The sequence below is a fragment of the Mytilus galloprovincialis genome, chromosome 13, assembly GCF_965363235.1.
Source record: "Mytilus galloprovincialis chromosome 13, xbMytGall1.hap1.1, whole genome shotgun sequence".
In the NCBI taxonomy this organism is placed as follows: Eukaryota; Metazoa; Mollusca; class Bivalvia; order Mytilida; family Mytilidae; genus Mytilus; species Mytilus galloprovincialis.
Window position 1 is genome coordinate 35,576,143 of NC_134850.1, and position 17,509 is coordinate 35,593,651.

Sequence of the window (17,509 nt, forward strand, 5' to 3'; positions counted from 1 at the left end):
TAATACCTCTCTACTATCGTAGGTGGGGCAATAAAAATGTCTCGAAAATATAGCACAAAAGAAATCATGAAATAACTCAGTGCAATCCCAATCTAAGATGCAAACACATCAAAAGAAAAACAAAATCACACTATATCTCCACATGACACAAAACAAAAACCAACTGCAATCAACAAATAAGACGCAAAGAGTCACAAGAAATTTAAAAAAAATCCATTCGCGGGCAACTACCGACTTATACTGTATGATCGAACACAAACATAGCCAAAATATGACACCAAAGAAATAAGACGCAAACTAAATTACAAGAAATTACAAGATCAATAAATGATGTATAAAAAATAATTCCGAGCGACAATTGGTTAACACAAACAAAAGGAATACAACGATATAAATATATGCAACTTCACAATGATCAACCAATCTGGGATACTATAACTGATCATAACTAAGATGTAATTAAATGTGTAACAAAACTTTTTTTAAGGGAGTGACCAACACCTGAATTTTGACGCCATTTTTTCAAGAAAATAAAATCGCAATTTTGTTTTTGGCTATTTCTTTTTATTCTGAGAACCGTCGTTCCCGAAAATATCCCCGTAGACGCTCTGTACATGTATCTTGAAGATAACATTAAAGTTTGATAAAAAAAATATATTTGAATGTGTTTTCTGTGCAGCTAAAAATTGGGTCTGCGCGGGTACATATGCTGGATTGAGTGTGGAAGCTGGGATTGTGTTCTTACTGTATTTATAAAGTTTAACATCTTCGTCAGGGCAAAGGCAAGCCGGAATTTTGATTTTCGTTTTCTGCTGTGCACATTTTGCACTTCTTCAAAGCATCTGTTATCGCAAGTTGACTTCCGGTTTTACGACAATTCTTAAATATGCTATAATTTAATATATAAACTTAACCTGATTTTTAACATTTTTCTAAGTTAAAATCTATCACGTTATTAAGATATATACAATATAAAACCTGATTAATCCGTGAAAAGGTTTTGGAGTGTTTACGTGAAAATAGCGCAAAATTTATATCAAAAATTGCATTAGATTCCTACGCTTGAAAATTATTGGTGCAATGCAATAACATTGTAATTATTTCTTTATACAAAACATGCATAATACTTCTTTTAAAAATATTAATGCGGAGCTTGGTTTATTTTATACGAACTAAAGTAATTCAATCTATTTTTGCTTGTGTATGTAGGGATTATATTTTGTGTAGTAATATCCTGTACTTGCAATTAGGCAAACACAGAATGAGATACTGTAAACAAGATAAGGATTTGTGTCTTTAGCATGAAATCAATAGTCTTTTCATATAAAAGGTATAGGTAATAGACACACACAACATATTCTTCGTCTATTTAGCTAAAAATTATATTGATCGGCCTATCCGATCTTTTTTATTTCACTATAATCAAAATGAAATGTGCATACTGGGCAACGTTCACGTGATGACATATTTTCTTTTTTTAGAACTCTCGTTGCTATTAAACTTTTTCCCTTTATTATATATTTTTTTCCCTATAATTGTGTGTACTTATTGTGCATTTCAAAACAGTTTTGCATATAACCAACAAATAAAAATGTATTTTAATAGCAAACCATGTGTGTTGTTTACATTTACAATTTTGTATGGTGGTCCACAGACTGACATTGATATTTTGAAGAATTTATTTTTATTATTTAGTATTTATAAGGTCATTTTTCAATATGACCAGAGCAAGAAGGTCCTGTAAAGCTGGTGGTAAACCCTATCGTCTAACAAGTACACTGTACAGAGTGAAGCCAGGGAAGGGGGGGTTACGTATGATATTGAGACCAAAGCATGCTTCCTTTCCGTCTGTTTGTCCACCTACATACACTGTTTTGCCACCAAATGAAGGTCTTAAGTTAAAGATATGTAAGAATAAACCTGTTCTAGCCGAAGGCTATAGGTTACTGAACTTGGATCTACTCAGGAAACACATATTACAAATAACATTGCATGTAATTCAATGCCCAAAGGTATGTGATATGAAAGATATTGAACCACTAAAGCTCTTTTTTGATGAAAGAAATCTTGGTCTTGCTAGTGTTATGTTTGCAGAGTGTCAAGGTTGTCACAAGCAGTTCAAGTTCACATCAAGCCCAATGTTGAGCAATGACATGTTTGATGTCAATGTATGAGGGGTATGGGGTTCCATGGTAACAGGTGATGGTGGTGCCCAGTTGGGTGAAACCATGGCAACTTTTAGCTGTCCAAGTATTTCGTCAAATTCATTTACTAAAATAGAGACAGAAATAAGCAAGTGGTGGTTAGATACCCTCCAAGAAGACATTTTAGCTGCCGGTATTGAAGAGAGAAATCTAGCTATTGATAGAAATGATTTTTTTCAGGGTGTCCCTGCAATAACAGTTATTTGTGATGGTGGCTGGTCAAAAAGGGCGCACAAGCATACTTACAATGCTTTAGGGGGCGTGGCCATCATCATCGGCGCAGCAACAGGTAAAATTCTCCACGTAGGTGTGAGAAACAAGTTTTGTTACATCTGCAAAACTGCCCAGACAAAAGGTGTACCTCCAAAAGCTCATGAGTGCTTTATGAATTGGACTGGCAGCAGTCAGGCAATGGAGGCTGACATCATTGTCGAGGGTTTTCTCGAGGCTGAACGAAAACATGGTGTAAGGTATATGCGTCTTGTTGCCGATGGTGACAGCTCTGTTGAAGCTCGAATAAGGCAGCATGTTCCAGTCTGGGGACAACGTGTCGAGAAAATAGAGTGTGCTAATCACGCATGTAAATGTCTTCGTTCACACCTTGAGCAACTGGTAATGGATAAGCCTAGCTATAAGGGAAAGAATAAGTTGACAAAAGCTAATCGATTACGCATTACCAGTTCCATTCGCTGCGCTATCCGTCGACGAGCACAAGAGGAAAATCGACCACTGGCTATAAGGAAACTGAAGCATGACATCCTTAATACAGTGAATCATGTATTTGGTATACATGAAAACTGTAGTGACGATTTCTGTAAGGTAGCAAAGCAAAGGAAGGAATCAGCTAGCACAAATGAAACTTTACATGTATGCACTCAAAATCAAACTTTATTATGTATGTTATCACAGTCAGTTGTCGAGGATGAAATTAGCACAAATCCCACTGACAATGAGGATGTTATTGCTTCAGTTTTAGATGAGCAAAGTACACTTTGGTCCGAAATCTCATCTTTGACCGCCCAGGAGGAGTCGCGAGGCGATAGTTTAAACCCTGTCTCCCATGTTGACCCTGTTTTAAGACAAGACATTTCGCGTTCGCTTGTAAGGTTAGAAAATAAAGCCAGCAGTTTGATAACTTGTCAGACAACCAATCTTGCCGAAAATTGGATGTCGATCCTAGCAAAGTTTGACGGAGGCAAGTTTTACAACAGGGTCAACCGTGGTTCATGGCATGCACGATGCTATGGTGGTGGGCTTAGGAAAAATTTCGGTCCTAAGTGGTCACCAACGGTATGGGAGAAGGTTACTGGCACTAAGGCTGGTCAATGGTTTGATATCCATTATAACCGTAGGTCGAAGAAGCTTCTTTTGAACAGGTTGTACAAAAGTCGCCCTGAATACAAGGCCAGAGCTTACCAAAGAAAAATTAAATCTGCTGCTGTATCTGCCAAGAGTAAGTCTACTCTTGAGTATGGCAAAGACGCCCTTGAATGTATTCCTGATGTTAGTTCTGACACTCTGCAGGCTGATATTCAGGAATACCTTGGTAAGCACATCAATGTTGATGAGGCCGTATTGACTGCCCTAGAGACCCAGACCAAAGAACAGTCTCATAGTGGAGTCTGGCATGAGGAAAGGCGTAAGCGGATCACTGCATCTGCTTTCGCTGATGTTGTGCGACGTAATCCTGGGATCAAGGTTGAACCTCTTGTCAGACGATTCTTGTATTCAACCTTTCGTGGTAATTGTTTTACTAGAAAGGGTTTACAAGAGGAAGCTAATTCAAAAAAGGATTATATCCTTAATAGGGCAGTCAATTGTATTAACGTGGTTAGGATAGAGGACATGGGATTGGTCGTTTCAAGGGAACATCCCTTTCTTGGTGCCAGTACTGACGGCAAAGTCTTTGTTCAAGGGGGAGAGTGTGGCTTAATTGAAATAAAAAATGTCTTGCATAACAATACTATGTCTATTGTTGAAGCCACACAGAAGGTAAGTAATTTCCCCCTTGAACGGAAGAATGGGAATTTTTTCATTAAAAAATCCCATTCTCATTACCACCAGATACAAGGGCAACTGAATATATTGAATTGATCCTGGTGTGACTTTGTTGTAAGACGTACCAATCCCTTTGACATGGTAGTGCTTAGAATAATTAAAGATGTTGATTTATGGGTAAATACAATGGTTCCAAAACTGAAGGCATTTTATTTTAAGGCTCTTTTACCAGAACTTGTCCATCCGCGTCACCGAAAACAGCCCGGTATTCGCGAACCTGGAGTTTGGTTTGAACAACGCCCCAAAGCAAAACCCAGAAAAAGGCATGCAAGTTGCCCTGACAGTCCGTTGCCCTTAATTTCTGCTCCTGTGGCCAAATCTTCTCGTAAATGTCAATCTAAGACAAAATTTCTGAATCGCCGCATATCACACAAATGGATTATAGATGAGGCTTCAGGGACATCAGAATGGTATGCTGGTACTGTTACTAGCATAGTTTCTGGTGTTGATGGTGCCCCAGATACAATTTATGATGTGCAATATGACAACGAGTCAGAAGCTTTTGAGGTTGACCATTTACAGGAAGATTTGAGCACAGGATCTTTGAAATTTTTGTAAGGCCTGTATAGCAATATCTTGTATAACATTTATTCTACATACTGCTTTCTGTTGATTTAATATAAATACATATAGATATAATATTGTATTGAGAATTTGCAGTTTATTTTTTAATCAGTATTAATTTTAATTTAAAGTAATTTCACATTCAATGTTTGCTATACAGGCCTTATCTAAAACACCTTTTGATCAATATTACAACATGTACCCCTAATCTGCACATATCAATTTTTTGCTATTCAATATTGTTGAAAACTGGTTTTATATTTAATTAACACAAACTTGTACTTTTAAATTTGATCTGCAATTTCTTTATTCACAATCATATTTATGATTATATTTTTATCCCTTTAATTAATAAAGTGCAACTTGCATGATACCTTTTAGGACAACGGTGCGAAAATGACAATATAAGCATTAATTAAATATAACATGTATGCCTTTAGTTGTGGAACCATTGTGTCTGATAAAAGTAGGTAGCGCTAACTCTTAATACTGTATTCCTTCAATATTTAACATACAATATATACACAATTGTTGTTTTGTATAAACCACAATGCCATCATTTTCTTTGCATATGACATTGTAAAAAATATCTCAATCAACATTGATAAGAAAAAAGGGTGCTTTTGCGTTTCCCTCGGTTTTAGTTTGTTACCCCGATTTTGTTTTTTGTCCATGGATTTATGAGTTTTGAACAGCGGTATACTACTGTTGCCTTTATTTATACTCATATTAAGGCAAAAAAATAAAAGATCCATTTTATATATATTTTCAATGACTAATTCAATTTTCATAATATAAGGGTGTGTATACATTTTGCTAATTTATTTATTCTCAACATCTTTAATTATCCTTGATACTGCATGTTGACGACATGGACACCATTGTGTATTCAGACAGATAGACGACATTGACATAAATACAAAATTTTGGGAGTGCATACATGTACATGTATATGAATATTTCAAACTATACATTTTATCTTTGTTCATTTTTGCATATAGAGTTTGAAAAAGTTAAACTTCTTCAGTAATTATCATTTTGAATTGATTTCTTAATATTATATTATAAATAAAAAAATCAAATAAGTTTTCATTATTAAAACAAAAATCTTGATAAAAATTTGTTTGGTTACAGTCTGCAACGTTAGTTTGAGATTATTAAAACAATTAGCACAGGTACATGTATGCTCTATATATATACATTGTACGCAGAACCTTTAGTTCATTTGAGTTTCTGCTTATTGATTAATATTATCTACATAACAGGTACAATGTACATACAGTATGTAGCAGTCATACAATGTAGTTTTTTTCATTATTTCACAAGGTTGTAAAGCCATTTTAAAAAACAGGAATAATTTAACCAAATTATGGGCCTGGCCTCAGGCTCACCTGAATTAAAAGTTCTACATGGTGCCCCTATTCACTTTTAAATTTTTTGTTTTAACATTTCTTATTTTCAATTCATTCATTTGTTACATTTAAAATTGAGATATGAAATATTTTACATAAATGTAAGCAATGTATGTACAATGTACATATCTAATGCAACGTTGCATTTTTTGGTCAAGTCTTGCAGTTAACAAGAAGTAATGCAGAATTTTTTAATATCAGGTTTTAAAAGGGTGCTTGGAAAGGAAAAGTGCAATGTACTTGTATAACAACATAAATTTTATGTTTATCAAAGTGATGGTGATCTTGATTTAAACAATTACATAAAATGTACTCATATGTTAATTAGATTCATGAAATAAATTTTTGTTCATATCTGACACAACCTTTTCATAATATAGGCCACACTTAAGGTTTCAAACCACTAAAACGCTTTCCCTCAGAAGTTTGATGGCATAAAGTAAACTGTACTAAGAAAAAATAGTTACTGTGATTTGCTGTATAAAATGTATCACAAGCTGTATTTCCACAAAGTTGGTATTATTTGAAAGATAATTAATTCTGGAATACTCACATCCAAATATAAAAGATTATTTAAAGTTTTAAAAAATATGAAAGCCATTTGCAAAATGTGTATATTAAGAATTTTGGGAAACTATTGTTTGTTTATTTTTGACAACCGTCACTTCTGGATGTCAGACTTTTCTTATATGCTTGTTAACCTATGGTGATTTTTTGAGAGCTGTTAGAAGGCATAAATACATTTGAGGAAATCATAATGCCAGTCTAGTTAAACTTAAGGTAAATAAAGGAAAGAGGGTAGAAAAATCAAAATTTACAAAGAGTTATACAGTAAAATTCTTTGGCGGTTTGAAACCTTAAAAGTGTTTATTATTTTATATATTTTTTTCATTTTTACAGTAGTTTGATTAAATCTCAATACCTGCAGTTACACTGTCTTTTTTTTCAGTGTAGAAACACACAACTTGTGTTAAAGTATTTTGAGAAATTGATACTTTAAATCTTTGAGAACTAAACAATACATGTAATATGAAATTAAACAGTATTCAAATATACATTGATTTTTTATAACTACATAATTTTTTAAAACTAGGTTATAACAACCCAATGCAATATTAACACCCTCAAATGAAACATTATACCAGTACTAAGCTGTTATCTGTCTCTGTTTTAGTAATATAAATTTAACTGCATACAAAATTTATAACAGTCTATTTAACAGTAAATATATTGATATCAGAATGGTCTATATATGATAATAATAATAATTAAATCTGTGCAAAAAAATGCATGCAGCTTTGACTGCTCTAGTGGCTATCATCATGTTCATTATGATGATTTGTATTGTATATAATGAACATTTGTTTAATAAAGTCTATATCAATATCTGTCATATAAATGAAATACTTGGACAACAATATAGTTGTGTATGGTTGATGTCGTGCTCACATTGGATTGAATTACACATTTTGTTATACTTTTTAAATGGGGTGTATACTATACCTGTACGTCATTACCCGACTGTACATTTGATAACCTTAGAATGATAGATAAGAAGTATATGTGATACTACAGGACATTTATAGTTGTGTAGCTACAGTATTTAGTTGTTTTTAGCTTGTGACATCTGACCCTTTGCAACCATAACTCATATAGATACATGTACATTTTTGTATATGCAACAAAACTTTTAAAAACATTTCACAGCGAGATACATATAAATGTATCTGTTATAATAAAATGAAAATGTTATACACTAAAGTTTAACCTTTACACAATGTGCTCAAAGTATTAATAAAAAAGTACATTCACAAGTACATGTACATGTAGCCGAAGACCAGGGTTTTGATTTTATCACTAACTTTTTAAAAAATCATATTTTTATGCCAATGCTTTTACAAGACCTGATTTATATGTTTGTGATATTTTTCATAACTTTAAATTAATTTCCCTAATTACAAACTATTGCCTTTTTAGTCCGCCTCAACGAAGTTGTGAAGGACTATTGTACTACCCCCGGCGTCCATGTCCGCGTCCGAGGTGTTTTCTCAGAGACCATGATAGCTAGAACCATGAAACCTAGCTTATTGTTTCAGAAACAAAAATTGGAACTTGCCCATACTAAAATTTGATGACCTTGACCTCAGCTTCATGGTTCATTGAACATTGAAATTTTCCAAGTTTACGTCTTAGTTTCTGTTTTTTCAAAGACTTTTATGGCTAGGGTCATGAAACATTACCAGTAGGTGCAAAATAAAATTACGCACATACCCATGACAAAATAAGATGACCTTGACCCAAAAGTCATGGTTCATTTAACATAATTTCTCAAAATGCAGTTTTACGTCCGAGTTTCTGTTTAAGCAAAGACTTTAAAGGCTAGGGTCATGAAACTTTACACATATGTTCAGAATAAAATTCCTCACAGACCCATATCAAAACTAGATGACCTTGACCCCAAGGTCATTGTTCATTGAACATTGATTTTTTCAAGATGCAGTTTTACGTCCTAGTTTCTATTTTTACAAAGACTATAATAGGTAGGGACATGAAACTTCACCAATATGTTCAAAACAAAATTACACACCTACCCATGGAAAAATTAGATGACCTTGCTTTCAAGGTCATGGTTCATTGAACATTGATTTTTTTCTCAAGATGCAGGTTTACGTCCTAGTTTCCGTTTTTATAAAGACTATAATAGGTAGGGGCATGAAACTTCACCAATATGTTCAAAACAAAATTACACACCTACCCATGGACAAATTAGATGACCTTGCCTTCAAGGTCATGGTTCATTGAACATTGATTTTTTTTCTCAAATGCAGTTTTAAGTCCTACTTTCTGTTTTTACAAAGACTACAATAGCTAATGGCATTAAACTTTAAATCACAGTTTTCAGAATAAAATAACGCAACTACCCATGCCAATATTAGATGACCTTGACCTTAAGGTCATGGTTCATTGAACATTGATATTCCCAAGATACAGTTTACATCCTAGTTTGTATTTTTACAAATAATATAATAGCTACAGATGTGAAACTTTGTCACAATGTTCAGAATAAAATTATGTACCTACCCAAACCATAATTAGATGACATTGACCTCAAGGTCATTGTTCATTGAACATTGATTTTTTTTTTTGGATGCAGTTTTACGTTTTAGTTTCTATTTTAACAGACTATAATAGCTAGGTCATGCAACTTCATATGTATGTTCAGAATATAATTATACACAGACTCATATAAAAATTAGAAGACCTTGACCTTGATGTAATGATTCATTGAACATTGGAACTTTTTTTTAGGATAGTTTTACAACCTTGACTTGGGTTAAAAAACTTCACCAAGAGTTTCAGATTAAAAGTATACACGATCCAAGGCCAAAATAAGATAGGCTTTATTTCAAGGTCATTGGTCAATGATCATTCAACTTTGATTGATGCAGATTTACATCATAGTTTCCACAAGATTCATATCCAAAAACCATGGTTAATATTGAATAAATAAAGTAATGAAGCATCATTTTTTGCCAGAACAACATGGCATTTTGTGAGATAGCTGAATGTTACAACTTGCATTATTAAGGCGGACTCAGTAATCTGTGATTACCTATGTTTTCTAATTCTTGTGCTTTGATAATACTTTATTGTTAAAAACTGATTCAATATGTTACAGAAATTAATATAGGAAATGATGTGAGTTATTTAAAAATGAAACCTGAGTCTTATGTGGTTCACTATCTTGATGATTACAATACATGTAGTGTGGTATGTTGTTATTGAGTAGATCCAGTTCATTTTATATGTGTCAAAATAAAATAGGTGAAATTTAAATAATACTTTTGGGACAGCACTTGAAATGTAAAGATATTTCAAATAGTTATTGATTATGAATATGAAAAACATTAATCAATTCAGATATAAATACTAATGACTAAATACATGGACATGCAGTAAACACTTGCATGATCATTAAACTGATAGGACATATTAAAAGTGTCATCATAATTCATTTTGGTTGTAATGAATGATCTTCCATAAACAAAACAAAAATAATAGTCTTGGAATACCTCATATATTTATCAGAAGTTTAAACTTAATTTTACTACAATTTAAACAACGTTGAATCAAGTTTTCATTTATTTGTTTTAAATTACTTTATTCTGAATGTAGCATACAGATATTAGACATGTCCATTACGGCGTTGGTATCTGTTTTAGTAATTGTTATTGTTAATTTTTTTTTTTACTAAAAATGTATCCATGCTAAAAGGTCTGTTACAGTACATATCATAGGTGAATCCAATGGGCTCCCCCTTATGCTATAAAAGTTTGGTTGATTATTTAGTAAAAATTGGAAATCACTGGAGTGGGCCCTCCCTTTTTTAATTTCTGTATCCGCCACTGCATATTTTTCATATTGGCTATATAATATAAAGAAAGGTGTATTTTTTATCGTTAAAATACCATGAGTGGGATGCAAGTATACAATCTTTTATTACAATACACATTCTTAACATTCATATAGAGTAACTTATTAGACCTTCATTTGTGGCAGTACAGGAGCTTTAACCAAAATGAGTAAAAAGTTTTTTGTATTTTACTTTGCATATTCATGTAAATGCCTGTGTGATTCAGTGTATATTTATTCTTATTATATGCTCAATTAACTGTTTGTCTGAATTCTTATACGGTTATGCAACTGTGTCATAATGTTGAATTTATTAACTGTGTTCTCGAAATCTGTCAGTTATAAATGACCAAAACATGCAGGACTCTTAATATTTTAGATAATTTATATAGCAATCAACTGGTAAAATTATAAAAAACTGATAAGCAAAAGCAGATGTCAAGATCTCATTATTTATAGACTTTACACATGCTCATTTAATTTATTGTACATATGTAGCAAGTACTTAAATCATGTTAAACTGGGTGAAAATTTTAGATACTCAATTTTCGACTCTTCCTTGACACCATTTGTGACGATGGTCTCGAAAAACAAGGATATACTGTCAGATGGGGAGGAAAAATGACAGTGTAAGGGGATAGCAATTCCCCAAGCACTTAAAAGAGTACCTTGTAGATTTAAAAAACAAAACAGTAGGCTGATGCCACTACAAGGGCTGATCCTTTACACTGCAAAATGGAGAGGGATTTATATAAGTTGTAATAACTTGTTTCCCAATTCACCGTGAATAAATAAGTTTAAAGTATTATTATCATATGCATTTTGACATGTTTAGTACAATACATGTTTAGTTATTTTTGTATTCAGATACGAGTTTATAGATGTGGCAATAGATTTGTATTTCAATGAACATGAATGTGTATGTCCTGGTTTCACTCTATTCATAATATTAATTAAAATAATGCAAGGATGAAAGGTACCACCAGTTTTGCAGCACCAGTGCTATTTAAAGTTATAAAAAAATAATTAGTTATCAAGCATTAAATTTATGCATAATTTAACACAATAATACCTACATGTATTCTTAAACTATTTTTATTTTCATATACACTTCAAGGACTTAAAAACTTACTGACGGACTTGGACCACCACTAATTCACTGATGTACATGAGTGTATCATGAAAGCATAAAATAATATACTGTACTTACATGTAAACAGTATGCATTAAAAAATATGTGCAATGTACATCATACTACATGTATTGAAAGAATTTAATATGTATATTTATAGAACCTTTTGCAGGTTAGTATTTCAATTTTCCATTGATAAATTATACTTTTTACATACATGTATGATAAGTGCACAAATAACTAGCACAGTGACACTAAAAAGGTAACAATCAAATAATAAATTATAGCTGCCTAAAAACTGTGGATAAACATACATGTATTGCAAATAGTCCTTCAAATATGTATATTTTTTACTGTTTTTATTTTTTAGGCTAATATATTTATGGTGTGATTTGATATCATTAACATGAATTGTGAAATTGCTTCCACTACACTTTCATCAAACCTCATGATGTTCACCAAAATTTGTGTGTGTAAACCATGAGCCTCAAGTTTACTAGTTGATAAAGTTTTGCAACAGGACATCAAAAGTGTATCCATGGTTTGATGAAGTACATGTAGCAAGGTAATTATTGTATATGTTTAAAATGTATGTTTGCATAAAAGACAATTGTTGGGATTGACTCAACATCTGATATGTGTCTGTCTTAATTGACATCAACTTTCATCTAAGGTATATGATCATTTTGATGCTGTTTGCTATTGTTTTTAGCACATCAGAAGTATTAATTTGTGTTGCTTCCATTTCAGAGAATTGACACATGCATGTTTTCTTTTTTATTTGAATGGTAATTTAATTACATTTACTGTACAAAAAAAGCAATTACAAAAAAACATCATACTTTTTTTTACAATAATTTTACAATTATTAAAAAATTGCAAGTAAAATTACAAGTAAAATTTATAATTGTAAGATTACAATTACAAAACTTTCTATTTTTTCTTATACAGCTAACATTGTTATTGTTTGCTCCTATATACAAGTACATGTATATGCCACTGCACATGTATCTATGATGGAAGTCCTCCCAAGAGACATCAACACAGAGAATTCACTGAACATTTAAATGGACATGGATGTTTGTCAAAGGTCATGTTAGATTGAACACCTGTATTACCTTATAATTATTAATGAACAGTAAGTTGTTATTATCTGTATTTTTTAAAGTATAACTAATTTGTCTTATTGATTATCAAGAATATATCACCAGCAAAGTAACTCAAGAATGTGCCTAGCATGAGTTAGTTTAAGTCTGTTTGACGTGTGTGGTATATTTTTTATTATTTGAAAAACAAATAAGTTTTACTTTTAATTATATAGATTTTATATTTATGTTTTAGACAATATCACATGTGCTATTAATGAATAGTGGATGATTTGATTTTGCCATGTTGTATCACGTAAGAATATCTGAGTGGAAATGTGTTTAATATATTGCTTGATATTATGTGTTTTATTCACCCTAGAAGGTTAGAACCGTCATCTATATACATGTAATAGTTAAATTTTAAACAAGGTACAAAATAGTATAAACAAATATATGAAGAACTATGTGGAGATGTATTTAAAATTATTTCTGATTGCAAAATCTACACCAAAACAACAGAAAATATTGATTTAGTGTTGCTTTATGCTAACCTTAGCAATATTTCAGCTATATGACACAAGCCAATTATTGACAGCAACATTATTTAAACAAATGACATTTAATTAACACCTTTTCATAACTTGCATAATTTATTGAAAGGCATTACCTACTTGTAGATTACAAATATTATAATGGATTATACATGTAGATAATACTAAAGGATCAAGTATGTTGGATTCTAACCCATTCTTATTCATGAGATTTTCTGAAAAAAAAACTTGGTTCAACATATTGTTGTACTTGGGGCATATACTTGTGATATAAAAAAGGGGATAACAGCAAATGACTACAATGCCACACAAAACATCAAAACACACCTAAACAACTCCCCAACACTCAACCTCACTCAAAGCACAAATATAGAGACAGAGACAAGACAACAAGAAGCCGGGAAATCCTGACTTGGTACAGGTATTCCACCAGTGGAATAGTTGGATTGAACCGGTTAGTGAGTACTCAAACCTCTCCATTATATTCCCGACCAAATTCAAACACACACACTGAAAGACACACAATAAGATACCTGCACAGTATACAGTCAACAATATCGACCTCATACTATAACAACCAACAAATCAAATAAAAGCATTAAAAAACTGAAGAACACCTACATTACAAAATGCCAAAACACAAAAATAGATTTAAACCGGTCCCAAATACACTAAGTAGAGACGACTTTGACTCATAACCACACGTAGTATGCCTATAAAGAAACAAGTAGGCAAGTACAAGCCAAGTGTGTACTGTCAATTTGAACACGTTGTGTGTGGGTATGTAATAAACCATCCCAAGCGTCCACGGGACCTGTTTAAACATATTATAAAATAAAATAAGGCAATCATAACCGGAATTTAATAAGTTTAATAAAATATATTTATAACAGTGCTAAATCACTGCCTATTGTGATGGTGATTAAAGGTGAACTAAGTCTTGACGCTAGACGCGTCATTTATTGATCTTGAAACTTATCGAATGCAAAAAATAAGAATAGATTTAAAATAGCCAGTACTGTAAAACTGATACACAAATAATATAAAAAGACAATAATTACAATAATCACAAACAAAAGCAGGGTCAAATTGTGCTCGCAACTACTGGAAGCTAGCTAAGACTAATATATCTGTTGGTATAAAAACTGTCGCACAATTGAAAAATTATCACAAATTACACTCCAATTGGGATTGGTTTGGTGCCATTCAGTCATCAAAATAAATTGAAATCGGCAGTTTTAGTGAGAGGCCAGTATTTATTGAGAATCTTCAAGTCATTGGAACATAGTGTTAAATTAACCGATACAACCAAAATATCATGTTTATATCCTTTACAAACATAAGATTTTAAAGTTTTACCCAGTCTTGAAAGTTGATTTTTCAGTTTTTTACATTTATTTACAACATTGCCATAAAATTTAGGATGCGAAACACCTTCTGAGATAAGTTGTCTACGGGTTACATTATATTTAATTACAAGATGTTCATACTTGTTATAAAATTTTCGGAAAGTAGCCAACAGTTTATGAAACCTAAATCCTTGTTGAAGTAATGTTTTAATTAAGTGTCATTATTTATTTTTACAAATGTTTTTGTAGGATACCACTGTATGATTATTGTATAGTTCACATAGTGACATAGTGTGTATGTTGGTGAAACAGTTTTACTACCACAATGAACATATAATTATGATAATACAAAATTTGAAATTGTAAGTATAGAAGTATTCTTAATATTGTTTTAAGTGTATAATATCAATATATGAATATGGAACAGCAGTATTTGAATACACAACATCTGACAACTTAGCAGTAATATCTGGAGTTCCACAGGGAAGTGTGCAAGGATGTATTCTTTTTCTTATGTACATAAACAACTATCCACCGAAATTTATAACATTTTGAAAATATTGATTTATAACATTACAAAATAATTTTTTTTCAAATTAAATGAAAACAGTGGTAATTTGCATATCTGAAACCCCCGCTTTGTATATTACAAAAAAGGGTGCACTCGACTTCCACACATATGTGAAAAAGTTGGCCGGTTACTTGCCCAAGGTCGGCGGTTTACTCCGGGTACTCCGGTTTCCTCCGTCAGTAAAGCTGGTCACCATGATATAGCTGAAATATTGCTGAAAGTGGCGTAAACCACCAATCAATCAAACAAATAAACAAACAAACATATCTGAAACAGTGGCTATTATTAAGATGTCAAATTTTTAACCAAACAAAGACCTATGTTGTCATTTTGTAACACAAACAATGTCAGCAGACAACATTTTGAAAGAGGTCTGTCCAAGGAGAACCTAAGCTAGGTTTTGTATAATTTGTCCCGGTTGTTCTGGAGCACCAAAATTAAAGTGTTGATAATGGACACCTGAGTGATGGCAAACATCACCTGAGCCAAGGCTCTGGTGAGAAAATCAACATGTTAACATTATACCACATTAACACATTGCATCATAAAATATTCTGTTTCAATTTAACAAAACTGTTGCTTATAACAATTGTATGTAAAATCAGAACTTCTACCTTATTTTGAGGCAAAAATTATTTTTGTTGAGAAAAAATTTAGTAAACATCATAGGCAACTATGATTTTCAAAAACCTTAACCAGTCACACAGTTGTTACCTTTATTTAATACATTAATTCAAATATTGACAATGCATTGAAACATTGTATATATATATATATTTTTTTATAATTTCAGATAATGGAGAAGATGATGTATGTTAAGAGATATTGAACATGACAAATAATAATGGAAGTTAATTTTGTTCTTGTCTTTTAATAATGATGACAGCTTAATGTTGGAAGGTTAACTTTATATCAGTACAGTCCATCTGATAAGCACATAATGGTGTTAACTTGTTGCGCATATTGTGCATAAATGTATCTGGAACCTCTGTTTTCATGTAGTGTAAGCATTATCAAGGGAGAAAATTCAAACACAAATATTGTTTTGCTATTCCTCTATGTTACAATATATAATACATAAATTGGAAACAATATAACATAAAAACTATTGTTCCTGAACAAAAGTTTGTTATACAAACTTTTATATTGTACAATAGTGTTAATAGTGCAATATAATGCTGTAGTTTAATATTTTAAAATAAAAAGGATATTAATTGAGACCCATTTAACCAGTATCTTGGTATAGATTATGATTATTTTGTCATGGTCTTATTTGTATTATGGTGTGAGGGGCATTAAGTTTTACTACTGTAACAGAATTTTTAAGTATTGATCAACTAATTCTTATATTAAAAGTAAGCAGGGAAACTAAAACATAAGGGATAAGACTTTTCTTGTTTTAGAGTTCTAAAACTTTAGTGAGAAAATATTTAAAAAACAAAAATGTTATTCATTTAATATTAAAATTATCCTGAGCTAAATTGTGGACAATGCTTAAAAGGACGAAAATAAAGGTTATGTATTTTGGGGTTATTATAAAACAAAACACTGAAATTAGCATTGTTTTCTTGTAGTTTTTCTCTTTATGTGGACATGGCCATCCATGTTCCTTTTTTAGATATGTTTTCAAACTAAAGCTTAATATTAACTTATTTATAGAACATATGTTATCACATTGTAGTTCTTGTGTTGTATTGTAGAGTTAATTTTTTATTAGTCATAACCAATTCCTGATGTATTTTTGTAAGTATTTTATGTAATAAGATATAATTTAGGATTTGTTTACACAGGGTAAATGCTTGATAAATTATAATACAATTGTTAAATATTTACTAAATGTTCTGTCATAATTAGTTATAACCACTCTGTGGCGCAATTGGTAGCGTGCTCGCCTTCAAGAGTGGGAGACCAGGGTTTGATCCCCGGTCGGGTCAAACCAGAAGACTTAAAAATAAGTAGTTGCTGCTTTTCCGCCAAGCATGTGGCATTCAGTTGTGAGAGCAACGGCTGGTTGGCTCAGAATCAGTATAATGTGTCTGAGTGGGGTGTCTGTCTAACTGCGGGCAGTTCTCCAGTGTGCTAGCACTGTTGAAACAAATCCAGCTCAGCGTGCTGGTCTAGTCACAGCAGACAATTTCAATGCACTACACCTTGTTCTCGTCATGAT

The 17,509-nt window shown here is 32.0% G+C and overlaps 1 protein-coding gene and 1 long non-coding RNA gene across 5 annotated transcripts in view; one reads left to right on the forward strand and one right to left on the reverse strand.

The window, feature by feature from the left end:
• Positions 1–17,509, reverse strand: part of LOC143056666 (uncharacterized) — a 44,917-nt gene that overhangs the window by 12,078 nt on the left and 15,330 nt on the right. The window lies entirely within an intron of this gene.
• Positions 1,217–17,179, forward strand: LOC143057868 (uncharacterized). Of its 3 annotated transcripts, XR_012972844.1 has the most exons (6): positions 1,217–1,330; positions 12,154–12,348; positions 12,735–12,921; positions 13,125–13,184; positions 15,021–15,133; positions 16,136–17,179. It is a non-coding gene; the product is annotated as an uncharacterized LOC143057868 (long non-coding RNA). The 3 variants fall into 3 exon arrangements; XR_012972842.1 differs by lacking the exon at positions 13,125–13,184; XR_012972843.1 differs by lacking the exon at positions 13,125–13,184 and having other exon boundaries at positions 1,261–1,336.